Raw genomic sequence first — 18,287 nt, forward strand, 5'->3', positions numbered from 1 at the left:
CTTTTTTATACACTAGTAATGAATTCTGAGAATGAGAAACTAAGAAAACAATCCCATTTACCATTGCAACAAAAAAATTAAGATACCTTCCAATAAACTTAACCCAGGAGATAAAAGCCTTGTATTGGACAAACTACAGGACGTTGGAAAAAGAGATAGAGGAAGATATAAACAAGTGGAAGAATATACTGTGTTCATGGATTGGTAGAATCAACATCATTAAAATGTCCATACTATCCAAAGCAATCTATAGATTCAGTGCAATTCCTATTTAAATACCAACAGCATACTTCACAGATCTAGAACAAATAATCCAAAAATTTACATGGAACAAAAAAATGACCTCCAAATAGCCTCAGCAATCTTGAGAAAAAAGAATAAAGTGGGAGGGATCATAATACCAGATATCAAGTTATACCATAATCAAAACAGCCTGGTATTGGCACAAGAACAGACACGAGCCCAGTGGAACACAGAGCGCCCAGAAATGGACCCCGCTATTATGCTCTGTTTATATTTGACAGAGGAGGCAGAGCCCACGGTGGAGTCAATAGTCTCTTCAGTAAAAGGTGTTTATTGAGTAAGTGGTGGAAAATTAGATACATGCAAAATAATGAAACTCCCTTCTTACCCCATACACAAGAACAAACTCAGAATGGGTAAGAGACTTACATGTCAGCCATGAAACCATAAAAACCCTGGGAGAAGCCACAGGTAGCAGTCTCAGCCATCTCGGCTATGGATACACCACCTCGGGCCAAGGACGCTAAGGGAGCCGCAGGGAGCGTGCACCTGAGGGGCAGGGACCCAGCTCAGCGCGCCGCCGGCTCCCGCTGCCCTCCTCCCACGCTGCCCACCGCCACCCCTTCGCCCACCTGGCAGTGCCCCTGTGCTTCCTGTTCCGTTTGGAGACGCTGGGGGAGGTCACCCCACCCGACGGCCTGCCCGGCCCCGCTCCTCCATGTCGTCTTCCGTGACCTCCACCCTCAGGGAGGTGTTCGCACACGCTGCAGGGACACGCACAGAGTCTGGCTCTGCTCACCAGCGGAGCCCAGCCATGGGGCGCCAGCCCCCCCCCCTGCAGGCGGGCACGTGGCAGCCACCCGTGGCACCTGGGCAGCAGTAGAGCAGCCTGGGGGAGGCTGGTGGCGGGCAGGGCTGGCAGGCCTTCGCCGTGGCCAGGATGTATTCCCCCCGCGGGCTTTACCAGCAGGAAAATGGGGCCAGCGCTGCCCTGTGGAGGGAGTCAGAGGGGACATGGTGGGAACTCGCTGCGGTTTGATAATTCTGCACTGACTCACTCGGGGAGGCAGGAAGGGCCTCTCTCTCTCTGGGAGTTTTATCTCTGCGGGTGGGGCCTTTCAGTCACATTTCTGCAACAATACTCGTGGAATCTTCAGTGTGAACAGGAAGTCAGACGTGCCGACTCACCCTTCCTCTATTTTTAATGGCGTTTTCATTGTTTAGAGAATAAACAGAACCGAGTAGAAGCCTGGGTCCGAGGTATGTCTGTGCTCTGATTGCCGTGTTTCTCGGGTGTTCTCCGTGCAGTCTGGACACGTGTGTACGTGACAGGACATGTTCATGTGGATGCTGCTTTCCCCAAGGCGTGGTGCCACCCTGGAGGGCTTGCAGCTTGCTTTCCTCGCTGGGCACTGTGCACAGACAGGCGTGCCTCGTGTGCTGGGCACAGCCCCGTGAGGGCTGCTGCCACAGAGGGCGCGTGCCCGCCCGAGCCCCTCAGCCGCGGGGGCTTTGGGTGTCTCCCCAGCCTGTCACAGCCCTGACCTTTTCCTTGGTGTGCCTCCGGGAATGTTTCTGTAAAACGGCGTTTGGGGGTTGGAACGTTGGAGTTGAGGTGTGTGCGTGTTCAGTTTGCCCCGCGGGCTGGGCTGTGGAGGGCGGCAGGTGCCGCTGCACGGCGCCGGTGAGTGGCCCTCCGGTGTGATCAGGAGCGGGAGGGCACAGGCCGGCCCTGGGGCCCCATCACTTGTTTGTGTGCATTGTCGCTCGTATTTCCCCCAAAGCACCTGTCCTTGGCTTCGCCCTCCATAGTTACTATAAACCAGGGGTTCCTCTTTCACTAATTTTATTGATTTGAAGAATTTCTTGCATTTTAGAATGTTCTAAAAATAGGCTTTCCTTTTGCGAACACTCATTTTAGGGTTTTTAAAATTATCTGTGAGTTTTTAAATAGGCATGAGGGACCTCTGACTGAAGACCAGGGGGCTGTCACCTGCTTCCTGGGGCTGGGGGGGGGGGTAGGGCTGGGGGTCTCCTGAGGGGCAGCCCTTCAGTGACCGGCGCTCAGACGGCCCTGCACAGCCCGTGGCGGCCCCTGGGAGTGGAGGGCTGGAGAAGGGACTGGTGAGATTGGCAGCCGACTGTGTGTGTGTGTGTGTGTGTACACGTGTGTGCACTGCATGTGTGTGCACACACAGCTCCAGTTCTGCATTACCAAAGGCTTCCGTGGACTGACTGAGAAGTTTGCCGTGAGGAGGCTTCCAGAACTATCCTCATTAAGTCTTCACCGGTTTTTAGCTGATCGGTAAAACTTGGTCCACTCCCTCCGCCGCTCACCGGTCTGGCATGGTGACTGGGTGTGATTCCAGAACGTTTCCCGGGAGTGTCTGTGCCCGCGGTGGCGTGTCGCAGTACTGCCCGTCCTGGCCTTCCCGGGGACCCTCCTGGGTGCCCGTGCTCTGAGGGGGGCTTCTCTGCAGCGAGGGCCAGGGTCTGCTCGCAGCCCAGGCTGCGGCCTCTCCTCTCGGAAGCTGCGTCCCTGGTTGTATGAGTCACGTGGCGGGAGGCGGGGAGGTCTGCAGTCCGCAGGCACCTGCACACTTACCGCCTGTGGTGTAAATGTTAATGTCACTCCCAGAAGCCTCTGGAGTGATGTTTGACCAACCCCTGGGCACGAGATGACGGGGAATTAGCCCGCGTGCCGATCACCACGCCAATGCCTGACCCTGGCCGCAGGCGAGGGCGCGGGGCGTGAGGGTGGGCGTGGCCGCTCCCCGAGAGGGAGGGCTCTGGCTGGTCCTGGAGGCCGCGGGCCGGCCTGTGCCCCCCACCCCCGCGCTGGGACTGCAGCTGCGTTCCCGTCGCCCCACCCGGTAGGCTGGGCCTCTGGGCGAGCCGGTCCTCCCTCCAGAGATCCCTCTCCTTGCTCCACGCGCCAGAGGTGTTAGTGAGCAGAACGCTGTGTCCGTCTCCCTCTGTCTTTCCATCCTGGCCTTGCACCAGGTCTGCCTTGTGAGCCGCTGGCGTCCTGTCCGCCTGGCGCTGCGCTCGGCCGGGGGAGCGGGCCGTGCTGGGGCGGCGGGCTCGCCCTTGCGGGTGGAAACGGGTCTCGTGGGTCAGCGACGAAGCGGAGAGGCCTCCAGCAGCGTGTCTGAGGGCAGCGACGCGTGGCCGAGCGGCTGCGTGCACGGGGCGTGGAGCAGTCCCAGGGCTGGGAGGTCCCGTGTGGCTGGCAGAGCGGGCGGGTGGGGGACATGCGTGTGAGGCTGTGACTCGGAGAGCATCGGTTTCTGGGCCTGAAGCAGCTCTAGCCTCCCTGCTGGCTGAGCGCAGAGGGCACCTGGCCGCAGGCCTGACCTGGCCGCCCTCGCCCTGCCCGGCCGGCGGGGCCTCCGGTTTCTGAGAAGAGCGAGGCCTGGCTGCCTGGTGTTCGCCCTCCGTCCGGTCCGGTCCTCCCGTGAGGCTCTGCGGCACCCGCGCCTGAAGCCTAGGCGCCGTTGGCATCCAGAGCTGCTTTGCTGGTGGCCTGGCGCTGGAGGCGGGCCCGCTGACAAGGCGTGCCAGGGCAGGGTGGCAGCGCCAGGCCCGCTGCTCTCAGGAGTGCCACTGCCCAGGCTGCACTGCGGGCAGCCAGGCCTCCAGGCCGAGCCCTGCGCCCGGGCACAGGCCCGGGCCGGGGTGTCTGGCTCACAGCGGGAAGGCGTGGCCAAGAGGAGCACGCAGGTGAAGCACGCATCCTCTGACTCCCTCCCGGAGGGACACGGGCCTGTCAGGGACCCGGTCTTCAGCCAGGGTGGCCTTGGAGCCACAAAACTGGAGATAACGAAGTCCACATAGTTTTTAAAAAACGGCACCTGGAAAGTCCGGCGGTTTGAGGCCTACGCACAGGGGAGAAAGGGCAGCGAGTTTCAATGTTTACAGCTCGCTTACTCGGTTCCTCACCTGTGCACACGGGCATGTTGCTAGGAGTTCAGGACAGGGAGACATTCGGGTGGGTTTATATTTTACTAGTCGCCCTGCGCGGGAATCCGTGCCAGCAGCTCACTGCCGCTCCCCTGTAGCTCCCCTGCCCGCCCTCCTGGAGCTCCCTCCACCCCCCACCCCCTCCCATAGCTACTGCCCTGCCCTCTCCTGGAGCTCTCTGCCAGCTGCCCTGCCCTCTATCCCCCCACCCCCTCCCATAGCTACGGCCCCGCCCTCTCCTGGAGCTCTCTGCCAGCTGCCCTGCCCTCTATCCCCCCACCCCCTCCCATAGCTACGGCCCCGCCCTCTCCTGGAGCTCTCTGCCTTCAGCTTGTAGATTGCTGCCCCACCCTCCCACGGTCTGTGATCCAGTCTCACGCGGTCAGCGTAAGGACCATTTGCATATTACATCTTTATTATATAGGATTTGTCCAGCATAATCTTTGTGATGTTCTTATTTGGATTAAAATGCCAGTGATTGCTTGACTCAACCAGCAACACGAAGTTTAAACGAAGGTTAATTGCTGCCAAGATGCGTGGGGTGGCAGGGCTGGCGAGGGAGGGATGTGTTTGTCTTTGGAGTCTGTGGATGCCAGCTGTCTAGACTGAGTCTGCATGTGGACATCCCTGGGGCTGGGGCTGTGGGCAGCCGGGGGCAGGAGGTGGGAGGATGTGTGCCCAGGAGCTGGTGCCCATCTGTCCTCAGAGCGGCTGAAACGCCTCTGAATTGGGAGTGGACAGTGCAGCGCCGGACCCACAAGCACGGCGGGGGTCACTTCCTTCTCTGGGGAGCCCTCAGGGAGGGAGGAGGAGGTGGGTCCACACCCCCGGCACTGATCGTCTGGCCCAGCGACCCCGTGGCCCTCTGAGCCTGTGGTCTGAGGCTCTGGCTGCTCGGGGACGGCTCCATCTGCAAGCTGTGCCCCAGCCCAGGATGCACCTTACACCGTGGTCCCTCTCCTACCACGTGCTTCTTGGAAAGCCCGGGGTGGACGGCTGCGCCCGGCGCCGCTCCGCGCTGGCCGGGGACGGGCGGCCGCCCTGCGGCACGGCCAGGTGCCGGGACGTCCGCTCTGGGACACGCGGGCCAGCCCGGCTCAGCCAGTGCGAGCCGCAGCCCAGGGCTTTGGTTTCTCACTTTCAGAACTCCCCTTTGTTGTATTGTTTTTATACAAATAGAGTTTGTACACTACTTTTCTGATGAGGAATAAAGGCGTTGGTTGTGGTAAGATATGCATAACGTAAAACCAGCACATAGCTCAGGGCATTGAGCCACTCACACTGCTGTGTGCCCACCCGCCCGCCCTCTCCGGAGCTGGTCTTCATCCAGACTGAGCCAGCCCTGAGGGGAGCCACACACCCACACACACACACACACACACACACACACCCCTCCCCCAGTGAATCACACAGAATTGGTCCTTTTGTGATGGGCTAAAAGTAAGGTGACCAGACGTCCCGCTTTTGGCGGGACAGTCCCGATTTTTAATAATTTCTTTCCAAAAATTGGGACTTTTTAAAAACGCCGCTGGACGCTGGACAAATTGTTAAAAATTGGGACTGTCCCGCCAAAAGCGGGAAGTCTGGTCACCTTAGCTAAAAGTAAAGATTTTTTTTAAACATTTCAATCCAGTTGGTGTAGTCCTCTTACTCTTCTTTCCTTCGATTTAAATGTGCACACAGAGAAATGCCTGTGTTGGGGCGCAGGTCCTTGAGTGTAACGCAGGCATGGATCTGGGAGCCACCTGCACGGTCAGGACATTCTGTCCCCCAGAGTGCTGTGCGCCTGTATGTCCCCCGCTACACGGGGAGGGCAGAGCAGGTGCACAGTGGCGTGTGGGAAAGATTACAGTCTGTAATGATAAAGCGTAACATGCTAGTTAGACTGGACGTCCTCCGGACGAAGCCAGGCTGCGAGGGAAGCCCGGGTCCCGGTGCCAGAGGGAAGCCGTGCCGGCCGCGGGGGGCGGGGGCCTGCCCGTGTGTGAATTCTGTGCATCGGGCCTCTAGTAGGAATGAGCAGTAAGACAAGAACACTCACCACTGTACACCTGCTTCTGCCTGCCCGCACGCTGCTGCCCCTCTGTCCCCAAGGTTACCTTTTCAAGACAGTCCTGTAGATGGCGTCTTTCCAGGTGGCCTCTCACTTGGCATCATGCTTTCAGGGCTCAAGTAGTTGGTTCTTTTGACCTGAGTAGTGTGTCACTCTACACAGTAAAGCTGCCGTAAACACCCCAGGTGGGCTTGCTGGGCCGCACGGTATGTGGGTGCATGTTTAACCTTATAAGAAAGCGCCACAAGTCCACCATGTTCCTGGATTGGCTGTCCTGGGTCACATCATCACCAACGACGTCAGCTACACGTCACATTAGTGAGGGTTCTACTTTTAGCTATTTAATGTGTGTGCAGTGTCTCGTTGAGAGTTTAATTTGCATTTCCTGGTGGCTAATCACGTTAAATATCTTCTCATGTGCTTATTTGCCACCATTTATCCACGTTGGTTAAACATCTGCCCAGGCCTTTTCCTCGTATTTTAGTTGGTGGTTTATTTCCTTCCTGTTGAGTCTCTCGCATTTTTTGTACGTTGAATGCAAGTTCTTCGTCAGGCTTGTGGTTTGCAGACATTCTCTCTGCCTGTGGCTGGCTTCCTTCTCACAGCGGGCTCTCACGGAGGGCAGGTCTGGCGGCGAGCTGCTCCGTTCGCCGCTCCCCCGCGCTGTCAGAGCGCCGGCCGGCGCCACGCCTCACCCAGGGCACGCCCCTGAGAAGAGCTTTCTCCTTCAGCGTGTTCCTCAGCGCATCCTTACGGGCTAATTTTTACACAGGCAATCGTGTTGTCTGGGAAAGGCTGCTTTATCGCTCCTTGCTAACCTGTATGCTGTTGATACCTTCTTCTTTCTTCACTCAGTAGCCAGGCCTTCAGTGCAGTAGCAGGGAGGGGTCTGGTTTCCGGGAAGGCCCCCAGTCCCCTACCACTGAGACCCTGTCGGCTGTGGGGTTTCCATGGACGTGGGCTCCTCTGTTCCTAGTTCGCTGAGAGTTTTTATCATACGTAAGTGGATGCCAATGGTTTTCAAATGCTTTTTCTTCAGAAATCGATAGGCTCCTGTGTGTTTTTAGTCTTTAAACCAGTGGTGCTCCACCTTTCTAATGCCGCGGCCCTTTAACACAGCTCCTCATGTTGTGGTATCTGTGTTTTCCGATGGTCTCAGGCTCTACAGCAGCCGTTTTCTCCAACCACAGGTTGAGAACCGCTAGCAGGGTCGCCTAAGACCATTGGAAAACACAGATATTTACATTACGGTTCATTAACAGTAGCAAAATTACAGTATGAAGTAGCAACGAAAATAATTTTATCTTTGGGGGTCACCACCACATGAGCAGCTGTATTAAAGGGTTTCAGCATTAACAAGGTTTAGAACCACTGCTTTAAACTATTGATATGTGGATTGTATGTATTGATTGTTGCAGGTTGCACATTTGCCTTGCATTCTGGGATAAACCCCTTTGGTTGCGGGATAACATCCTATATAAAAAAAAAGTCAAACATGCAAATCAACTGAACGGCAGTGCGACCAGTTGCTATGACATACACTGACCACCAGGGGGCAGATGCTCAACACAGGAGCTGGTAGTGCACTCCCACAGCAGGAGCGCCTCTCAGCTGACAGATGGGCGCCAGATGTCAGGCTCATGGCTGGCGAGCACAGCTGAGGCGGCGTAGGCCTCTCCTGCGGACACTTCCCCTGCGCACCTGAGGGTGGTGGAGGCAGGTGCAGTGGGGCTGGGATGAGCAGGATTGGTATGGTGCCCGGTCTGGGCTCGGGCTCCCCCTGGCGGCATGCAGCTTTGTGCGCTACTTTGTCCTGTGCCGATCAGCGTGGACAGCAGGCTGGAGCCTGACAAGCAAGGCCGGGCTGTGGCGGTGCAGGGGTCCACTGATCCCCGCAGGCCAGGCCGAGGGACCTCCAGTGCATGAATCGCGCACCGGGCCTCTAGTGTGCATATCCGTATATATCAGTCACCGGCCGCTGTGTAGGTGTGCTGTTGAGGATTTTGGTCTGTTCAGAGGCGTGTTGGTCTGGTGCGGGCTCCGTGGCTTTGCTGTCAGGGCGGTGCGGGCCACGGTGAAGCTGGGAAACATTTCCCTCCTGTTTTCTGTGTAGAATTGTCAGTTCTGTGTTCGGCAGAGTTTGCTGGCAGAGCCGTCTGGCCCGGGATCTCCTTTCCAGAAGGTTTTTGGCGGTGAACTGGGTGTCTTTAATCAGAGGTTGCTCAGGCTATCGGTTTCCTCCTGGGGGCGGGGCGGGGGTTGGGGAAACCGGGCGTTCCCTCTGAGGTTTCGGCTGCACTCCGTGGTGGCAGCGTCTGCTGTCTGCGGTGGGCGCCCTCCCGAAACGGAGTGGGAATGAGCAGCCCCGGTTTGAAGGCAGCCTCTGGCGCGGTGGCCGGCACCGCCAAGGGCACGGCCTGAGGCCGGATCCCAGGGCTCTCGGAGGTCCCCGGGGAGCACAGATGAGACGTGTTAGAGCAGCATTAGGGCGCCCAGCCGCCAGGGCAGCGTTCGGTGCCCAGCGAGGGAAGCTGATCCGAGCAGCCGGTGCCTGCCGGAAGGAAGCATCGGGTTGCGCCAGGGACCGTCCCGCACAGGAGACTCCCTGAGGTGGGAGAGGGCCGCCCGTCCGTGCTGTCTGAGCGCCGTGTCCCAGTGTTCCCGCGGCGGCGGGCAGCACCGATGCTCTCCGTCCGGCTGCCATCAGGCCACACGCTGCCCGCCTCCTGGCGCTGGGTAAGCCGAGGTGGGTGGGCGTTTGCCTGGTGGACTGAGGGTGGACGAGGTCAGTGTGTTGTCTGACACGTTGTCCCCCGCGGCGTGAGCCCTGATGGAGGCGTGTGGGAGCGGCGGGTGGCGGTGGCTTCCTAGCTGAGCGGGTGTGGTAACAGCACCAGCCTGTCTCATACCAGCACACATGCCGCCGTGTGGTGGCCGGACGCAGCTCCGCGTCCTGGGAGGTGGCGGGACGGGCCTCCGGGGGCCCCGCACCGGCGCGGAGGCACCTTGCTGTCTGAGCCATTCTCAGTAAGCGCGTGGCTGCCCTGTTAGAAAAGCGTGTCACCGGGCTTTGGAACGGAGAGGGGTGTGAGCAATGGACGGAGAGCAGGTTTTCCAACAGGAGGGGGAGGGAATACCTGTTTGGGGAGCGTGTCCTGTGTGAGCCCTGGCCGTGTGCACGTGGTGTCCAGGCGATGGGGCACCGGATGGCAGCCTGGCACAGGACGGGAGGGGAAGGATCGGGCGGGTTTGGACGCAGCCTTCGGAGCAGTGACCGCGGTGTGACTGCTGCCATCTCACCGTCCCGCGCGGCTCAGTCTCAGCGCTGCTCGTCCGCCACAGGCCAGGCTGTGCGGCGTGGCTGGTGGGACAGCTCAGGGGAGGTTGCCAGGTGCGGACAGCTCAAGTGGTGAGGATGATTCTATCCATGGGCTGAGGGCTGTGCTCCCTACGGGACATCCTTGCAGCAATGGATAAGACTCGTGACCTTCCTAGGTCCAGAAAGAAGGGAAATTCAAGCCCGCCTTCCAGTGAGCGAGATTGGGGTCCGTCCTCCCAGGCCTCTCCGTCCGCGTCTCCTGCGGGCCCGGTTCTGGGGTGAGTGCTGCCTGGAACTGCAGGTCACCGGTTCTGGGGCCTCAGGAGCCGGCAGCCAGGCTGGGGGGCGGGAGGGCCTGGAGCAGCTCGCCCAGGAAGACCAGGAGGCGGGCGAGGCGAGGCCTCGGGACCATTCTCGGAGGGCTGCCAGCCGTGACAGCCTGCAGTGCAATCATGCAGTTCCCTGGTAGGAGATGGGTGACTTTTTGGTTTCTGTTCTGATCGCTTGTAGAAGGGTAACAAACCCTCCGGAGCTCCCGGCTTACAGCCTGGCAGTCACAGAGTAACCAGAGGAGCTCCCGGCTTACGGCCTGGCAGTCACAGAGTAACCAGAGGAGCTCCCGGCTTACGGCCTGGCAGTCACAGAGTAACCAGAGGCAGCAGGAGCAGGAGGGTGAGGCGTCCTTGTAGAAGGTCACAGATTGGAGCTCACAAGTGTCATTGTCATGTGAACCGAGTGAGGACCCCATGGCCGGGCGGTCACAGCCCCCTCCCTCACACGGAAGCAGCTCAGCTGACCACGCTGACAGTGGGGCCCGTAGACCGCGGAGGGCCGAGCGTGTGGGCCTGGCCAGTCACACTGACCGCAGCAAGGGGCGCGGCTGGGCTGGCGAGGAGCTCCGCGCCACGTGACTGACCTGGGCCCTGGGAGGTTCCCTGAGTGTGCCCCTGCGGACGGAGCACGTGCTCTCAGCGGGCACCGAGCCCTTCCTCCTGAGTCTCGCCCCTCCCTCCGGGGTTTGGAGTGAGCGGCTTCCAGCGGAGGTTAGAGCCTCCGGAGCTCTGAGGGCGGCACATGGACAGCCTTGCGCAGTTGCGTCTGCCTTACCTTTCCTGGGTCAGGGGAAGCGCCTCCTGCTCCGCCTGCTGTTGGGGTCCCGTGAGAACACCCCGGCCGCCGCTCCTGCAGAGGAGGCTGTCCGCCTCAGAGCGGGCAGGCAGCGCCTCTGCAGCTGGGGGAGCGGGAAGGCGCGGGCCTGAGGCCTGGGCAGGGTCCGGGGCACATGGTCCTGCAGAGCCCTGCCCGCCTCCTGGAGGGAGAGCGTCTCTGGGGCCGTGGGCTCAGGACACGAGTCGGTATGTGGGCCCAGGAGCAGCTGTGACAGGGATGCTCTGCGCTACACCTCGAACCCGTCCCTGTTTGTACCGACCCTGATCTGGTGAGACCTGCAGGAGGCGGAAGTCACAGGTCACCTGTCCATCAGGCCTTCGCTGGTTGGTGTTGGGGCTTGAAGTCGTGTGTGACCACTTGTCAAATGAAGACAGACAGGGCTCCGTATCAGAAGGCCCTGTGGGGAGGGGCCCTACCAGGCGTGTGGCTGTGAGCTCGCCCCGAGGTGAGTCGGCACCGGGTTCCCTCCGTGGGTGTGGGCAGGCCCCGGCGGGGCAGGGGGCCAGCGCACAGCGAAGGGCAGTCACCGAGGACGTGCCCGGGCCGGTCTGTTCCCAGGGCGTCCGAGCTCGGGCCGGTGGTGGGGCAGGTTCTGGGTGGGAGTGAAGTGGAACCAGAGTTTGGGTAACTAGCATTTTGTCCCCGTTGGCCTCGGGATGTGCCGTTCCGCTCCTGCCTGAGGAGGCACAGGGAGAACTTGGGTGGTCTGCTCATGCCCTGGTCCGTGGTAGGCAAACTGCGGCTCACTTGCCACATGCGGGCTCTTTGGCCCCTTGAGTGTGGCTCTTCCACAGAATACCAGGTGCGGGCGCACACGTACAGTACGACTGAAACTTCGTGGCCCATGTGCCAAAGTCGGTTTTCGGCTCTCAAAAGAAATTTCAGTCGTTGTACTGTTGATATTTGGCTCTGTTGACCTATGAGTTTGCCGACCACTGCCCTAGGTGCAGGGGGGAGGGCCGTGAGGCCGTCCCCGTCACTGCAGTGAGCCTTTTCTGGAGCCCAGGGGCCGGGATGTCCTGCTGCCCCTGCAGGGCCAGGTCCCGCCCAGGCTGCCCCGCAGTCTGAGGCAGTGCAGCCGAGCTGCCGCGTGGCTGCCCTGGGTGGTCCTCGTGCTCCCACCACCGCCGTCCTGAAGCCTCAGCTGGGCCCCCTGGCCAGGCCTGTCCCGGGCGCCCCCTCCAGGAGGGCCCTTCTCCGGGAGGTGGCATTGGAGCGGGCTGTGATGCCGGGAAGGACCCGCAGCACACAGGAGCAGTTCTGGGGGCTGCTGGGGGCGCCGGGCCCTGTTGGGGTCCTGGGGTGCTGGCCGGGAGTCTGCGGAGGGAGGAAGGGCCCCGTCCAGGCTCCTCGCCCTCGCTGGGCGGTGTCAGAGCTTCGGGCCAGTCAGACCCTCACAAATCCTGGTGCCTGTGTGGTTCCTGCGGCCGTGCGGCTCCCTTTGACCCGCCCCGCCCCCTCTTCCTCTCTGATCGGGGTTTTACAACGTACTTGCTGCTGAAATAGCTCGGACAGCAGCTTCTCTGACTGCAGCTCCGGCTCGGCCACTGAGGCAGCTGGTGTGAGCAGGTGTCTGTGCTCTGACTCAGCCATCGGAGCTGCGAGCTCCGAGCCGGAGGCTCCCCGGGCCCCTGAGCTCCCACTCCGCATCCATGTCACAGGAACTGGGCCAGGAGGGCGTACGGATGGAACCAGGGTGCAGACACCCTCACTCCCAGTTCGCGCAGGTGTGGCCTGGCGTGCCTGGCCAGGTGAGCTGCACCCTGTGACTTGGCCTGTTAGGTGGTCAGGTGGCCCAGCCGTCCAGCGGGGGCTGTGGGCAGGAGTAGGAGGGGTTCTGGCTCCACGGGCCTCACTCACCGCCTCGGACCCTGTGTCAGCAGGCCGGCCGCGGAGGCGTGGGTCCGGGCAGCAGTCTGCCTGCGGGTCTGCCCGCGGTGTGGGCTTAGAGCTGGCTCCCGAGTGGGCCTTGTGGCACGGAGGACGGTGCCTCGGGTGGCGAGGGTGAAAGGCCCCCAGGGCAGTGCTGGGTTTGAGCCCGTGACTGGTGCCCAGGGCCGGCGGCGGCCTCCCGGGTGGCGGGGAGGGGTAGGTGCTGCGGGACGGGACCGCTGCCATGCCAGCGTGAGCACAGGCTGAGCCTCCTCGGTCCTCCGCCTCTGCCTTCGCTGCTGCCTCTGCGCGGGGTCAGCGGCCAGGGGGTCGAGCTCAGTGCCATAGCTGCAGCTGCTGCGAGGGCGTCAGACGTCAGCTGGGTTGGCAGTCCTGACGGAGCGTCCCCGTGCCCGCAGCGGCTCGGGACACACAGGCCTCCTCCAGCTTCCACGGCGTCTGAGAGGAGGGCAGAGGGAGCGGCCTCCTGGTTTGGGTGGGGTGGGGGCCGCAGTGAGGCCGTAGCTTCCGGAAGAGAAGGGGAAGCGGCAGGCCGTTCCCGGTAGCTCTGGGTGCAGTGGTGGGGGGAGGGGTGTCTGTGTGAGAGTGCCCTGTGCCTGTCGGTCACGCCCGGAGCTGGGAGGGACTCGGCCCCTCGAGGAGGAGGCCCAGGAGGGATCTGCTCTCGCTGTGATCCGCCCCCCAGAGGGAGGGGGTGTTTGGAGTTCCGTGCGGGTCAGAAGCTCCGGTGGCTTTCCCTCTCCCGATGTGAGGAATGTGCGTGCACACGGCGATTTAAAACCAAGTGCTTGGGGATAAATGTGTTCCGGAACTGGCAGCCACGCGGGGACCGCCCCTGCCGCCGCCCACGCAGCGGCGTCCACGGGGGGCGGCGTCCACGGAGGGAGGGCGGTGCCCACGGAGGGCGGCGCCCACGGAGGGCCACGGGAGGGCGGCGTCCACGGAGGGCCACGGGGGGCGGCGCCCACGGAGGGCCACGGAGGGCGGCGTCCACGGAGGGCGGCGTCCGGCTCTGGTGAGGACGAGTGGCTCGCGTGCCGCCGCCACAGCGAGTGGCTGTCGTGGGCCTGCGTGTCCTTCCGAATCACAGGGTGCGGTGCCCCCCGCCAGGCCGCCACCTGCTGAGCTCCACGGTCTCCCAGGACGGTTCACGCGGCCGTGTGTCTGCGGAGCCAGAGCCACAGGATGGAGTTAGGCCTCCCTGCACCTTCTCAGGCCCACGTCCTGGAGCCCGGACCCCTGTGCGGAGGGCCCCCTGCAGGAAGGGCGCGGCTGCGAGCGGTGGCCTGCAGCGGCCTCAGCCGGGCTTGTGCCCGCGCTGCCCACCGTAGGCAGCGTGCCGTGTCCTCGGCGAATGGCCGCCAGGGCCTGGCAGAGCTGCAGGTGTGAGTAGGCGGCACTGGGAGGAGTTTATGGCTTCCGCCTGTGCCAGGACCTGGGCGGCTGCCAGGTCTCACCACTGGTGAGGGGTCTGAGCTGAGCCGTGAAGATGGCATGGGGCACTGAACGCTCGCGACGTGTGGATGTAAAGCCCGTGTCACCCTCACGCCGCTCTGTGTGATGGATGAGCCAACACCGTCCACGGCCTCCGGTCCGGATGGTGTGACGAGAGCCGCAGCCGGGCACAGCAGGAGCCCCCATGGCCGCAGAGGACAGAGCCCGGCAGGCCCTGGGACAGACCCGTCGGCGGGAGCCGGGCACGGAGGAGCCTGGACGCGGGAGGAGGGCTGCCGTCCGGGACCGCGGTCCCTACAGTCGGCAGCTGGGCTGGTTGGGCCCATTTGCCATGACGGGAGCTGCCACAGCTGGACCTGCCCCGGCTCCGCGTCCGAGCCTCTGGCATTGCCGCAGCTGGTGGCGCCGCCGTGGTGTGTGCCGCCCACGGCTGAGGCTGCCGCCAGCCTGGCGGGGCCGCCGTGTGGCACGCGAGGGCAACACGAGGCAGCAGGCGGCCTCGGGACCGGCCACCCTTCGTGCTCGATCCTCACGTGAGGGAAAGCAGCGCTGTGGCTTCGTGTTGGGCGAAACGCAATATGTTTTGACTTCCCCTTTGTTTTTACTCTCCGACTGGCTTCCAGGAAGAACTGAAATCTCGCCTGGGACTCGCATGTGCGGCTCCGCAGGTGCTTCTGCTGGGAACGAAAGCAGGCGGTCCTCCGTGCTCTCTGCCTGATCGCCCCTTCCCTCCAGGCCGGCCCTGGGTCCCTTCCCTCCAGCCCTGGGCCCCTTCCCTCCAGCCCTGAGCCCCTTCCCTCCTGCCAGGCCCTGGGTGGGGTGGGGTGGGGAGGCTGATGGAGCACACACACCAGCTCTGAGCCCACCTGCAAGCCCCCAGGCACTGCTGCTCTCTTCCACGTCCACAGACAGCTGCTACCTGACAGCCGGCCTTGTCGGACGGGGTGCCCTGCTCGGATGATTCTCTCTGCTGGGGGTGGGGGTGCCTCCCCGGATGACTCCCCTTCTCCGGCACCCGTCACCTGCTTTCTGTGAGCGTCGTGCGGTCTGCAGCCCGGCGTTCCTGCGGCGGGGCCTGCACGTGCCGGTGGCCGGAGCCTGCATGGCCAGGCCTTGTCCATGGAGAGCAGGCTCCACCCGTTAACCCTCTGCTGCCCCGTGCAGCTGCTTCCCGGGCCTGCTGTGGGCGCACCGTGGGCACGTGGGAGGCCTGGCAGGCACCGCAGCCCCTATTTATAGCCACAAAGGCCGTTTTTCTCCGCAGGGAGCGGCATGGCGCTGCTGTCATCACCGGGAGCCCGGGAGCGAGCTCCATCGGACGGCGTTCTGGCGCCCGCAGCGCGTCTTCACCCCGTGCAGCAGCCCGGTCTGGTCTGCCCTGCTGCCCTCTGGCTGCAGTGCGGAGCCAGGCGGCCTCAGGCCCCCGCGCCCTCCCCCTGGCATGCTCTGGGCACGGGGCCTCCACAGGAAAGCAGTTTCTAGCGGCCTGGAAGACAGCTGTCAGTGGATGAGTAAGTCAGATGCAGGGAGTGAGAGGTGAGGGTGCAAATGAGAGAACCAGTGGAGAAGGGGCAGCAGAAGGCCCTGCGGGGAGGGGCAGTGACTGAGGACAAGCAGGAGCCGGCTGGGTTTGGGAGGAGCATCAGGTAGAAGGCATGGCCGGTGCAAAGGCCCAGCTGTCAGGTAGCAGCTGTCTGTGGACGTGGAAGACAGCAGCAGTGCCTGGGGGCTTGCAGGTGGGCTCAGAGCTGGTGTGTGTGCTCCATCGGCCTCCCCACCCCATCCCACCCCACCCAGGGCCGGGCAGGAGGGAAGGGGCCCAGGGCTGGCCTGGAGGGAAGGGACCGGGCAGAGAGCACTGAGGACCGCCTGCTTTCGCTCCCAGCAGAAGCACCTCTTGGTGCTCCGTGCAGTCCAGGTTTGGACGGGACTGCAGGCTCCTGGGAGAATGGACCTGGGAGGTGCGGGGAGCCTGTGCAGAGCTGCGAAGGGGTGCAGGAGGGGGTGCGGGCCTGGGTGCCGCAGCGGGAGGAGAGCCCTTTGGGTGTTTATTAGGAGGCGGAGCCCGGGGACTTGCTGCCACAGGGGGTCTGAGTTGGCGGGGGGGGGGGGGGGGGGGGGCGTTGAGCCTGGGTTTGGCTGAGCGCCTGGAAGGGTGAGGATCCGCATTCAGACCAGCTCCCGGGTTGTCGGGGAGGCCTCCAGTGGGGCAGCAGGGCCTGGGGCACGTGGCCTGTGGCCGGGAGGAGGCCTTAGGACTGGAGACATTGGAGGACCAGCCCAGGCGAGTCCCTGCCGGGGCATGAGCCACCAGAGGGCAGATGGCGGCCCCTCCCCGGGAACAGGCCTCGTTAGGTGAGTGAGGCCGCTGTGAGGACAGAGGGGCGCAGCCCCCGAGCCTCTGCCGAGCTTGCAGGGACGAGGACGAAGGCGTACGGGGTGGGGAGGGGGAGGTTCGCGTGGCTGCCAGGCGGCTCGGGGTGAGGACAGCCTTGGACGGGTGGAGACTGACGGTGGCAGCAGGGAAGGAGAGGATGCAGCGGCCCTCAGGGACACGGGTCTTGGGGTGCGCCCCACTAAACCCTGTGGGTACCCCTGAGTAGCAGGCGCTCAGGCAGCCGGAGGCCGGGGTCAGAGTGTGGGCGCGCAGAGCCCCCATGCCGGAGGACTCACACACACGGTGTGGGGAGCGGGAGTGGGTTTGGGAAGGGGGCACCGCCCTCCTCCCATGCCCGCCTCAGAAGGACACTGCCCGCCTTCGCCGCGCCCTCCCGCTGCCTCGCGGAAAGGCATGGAGGCCCAGGGTCAGGACGCCCCCACCTTGGCGTCAAGGGGGACACTCGTTTTTGCAGGAAAATGCTGTGGACAGCAAAGGTTACCCCGAGAGACCCCGTGTGTTCACTACAGAGACAGGACCACGTGTGTCACCTTCTTGGCCACATTGGGCAAGGGCCTCGGTGAGGGATCTTGAGACGGGGAGGTGATGGGGAGTTACGGGATGGGCCCCAAATGCCACCACAGGTGCCCCTGGAGCGGGAGCAGGCGGAGAGTGAGATGAGGAGAAGGTGATGGGAAGACGAAGTAGAGGTTAGAGTGGTGTGGGCGAGGAGGTTGGTTTTATGTGTCAGCTTGACTGGGCACAGGTGCCCAGATACCCGGTCAGACACGATCTGGTGTGTCTGTGAGGGTGCTTCTGGAGGAGGTCAGCATTGGAGTCTGTGGGCGGAGTAAGCAGATGTCCTCCCTCCTGTGGGGGGCCGCATCCCATCAGTGGACGGCCGATCGAGCAGGAGAGCCGAGGCGGGGAGCGTTACTCCGTCTGTCCTGCTGCCTGTGAGCTGGCCCGTGGGTCCTCCTGCCTCAGACCTGGGCTCCAGCCGGGATTTGCACCATTAGCTGCCCCGAGTCTGCAGTTTGCTCACTGCAGATGCCAAGGCTTGCCGGCCTCCGTGATCACATGATCTGATTCATTAGAGTAAATCTTTCTATTTAACGGACCATCAGTGGATCCAGGCTGCCTGTCACTACTTCAGCCCATTCAGCAGAGCCTTAATTCCGGTGATCCCGGCAGCACGGAGAGCAGCCGGTCAGCCACGTAAGCCTGCTCCACACCCTGTGTCAGCCGCTGCTTATAGTGGGCAGAAGGGTGACGATTGAATAGGGACGTAGGCAAAAGGGGTCAGGAGGGGTGTGCCAGGGGCAGCTTACAGGCAGTGCAGGCGGGGGGTTTGCAAAGGGCTGTGGGTGTGCAGAGGGCTGAGGGTCTTCAAAGGACTGGCGTCTCTGGTTTTGCCACAAGGTTGTCAGTCTCTCCGTGACCGTGGCAGATGGCCGCACGTCCAGGTGAGCTCCCAGGTCCACGTGCACTCCCAGCAGGTCAGCGTGTGCCTGTGAGCAGAACCAGAGAGTCACGGTTAACAGAGCAGGAAGAATGTGTCTTACGTTATAGCTGGTCCCCGGATTCTGTTTCTGCCCTGACCTCCGTACCCACACCCCCTTGACTCTGTTCCACTGGGGTCCTGGCCAATGACAGGGCCAGAAGCCAGGAGTGCCGCCGCCCCGCAGCTGGAAGAGGCCTCGGAGGGCGTTCAGGGCGCTGCGACCGCCGGCCCGGACTGGAGGGGTGGCCGCTGTTCCCGCCCCCCTGGTGGCCACTCCGCAGCACGGCCACAGCCTCCGGCGTCGCCAGCC

The 18,287-nt window shown here is 62.5% G+C and overlaps 1 protein-coding gene across 7 annotated transcripts in view; it reads left to right on the forward strand.

The window, feature by feature from the left end:
• SEMA4D (semaphorin 4D) overlaps positions 1 to 18,287 on the forward strand; it is an 88,506-nt gene that overhangs the window by 17,704 nt on the left and 52,515 nt on the right. The window contains exon 1 of one of the 7 annotated variants that reach the window (XM_084899061.1): positions 1,481 to 1,503. The exons of the other annotated variants lie outside the window; for them this stretch is intronic. The gene's annotated coding sequence lies outside the window, so the exon portion shown is untranslated. Of the gene's footprint in view, positions 1 to 1,480; positions 1,504 to 18,287 lie in introns of those variants that run through there. 7 annotated transcript variants of the gene reach the window in all.

This window comes from Pipistrellus hanaki (assembly GCF_964339955.1).
Source record: "Pipistrellus hanaki genome assembly, chromosome: 11".
NCBI lineage: Eukaryota > Metazoa > Chordata > Mammalia > Chiroptera > Vespertilionidae > Pipistrellus > Pipistrellus hanaki.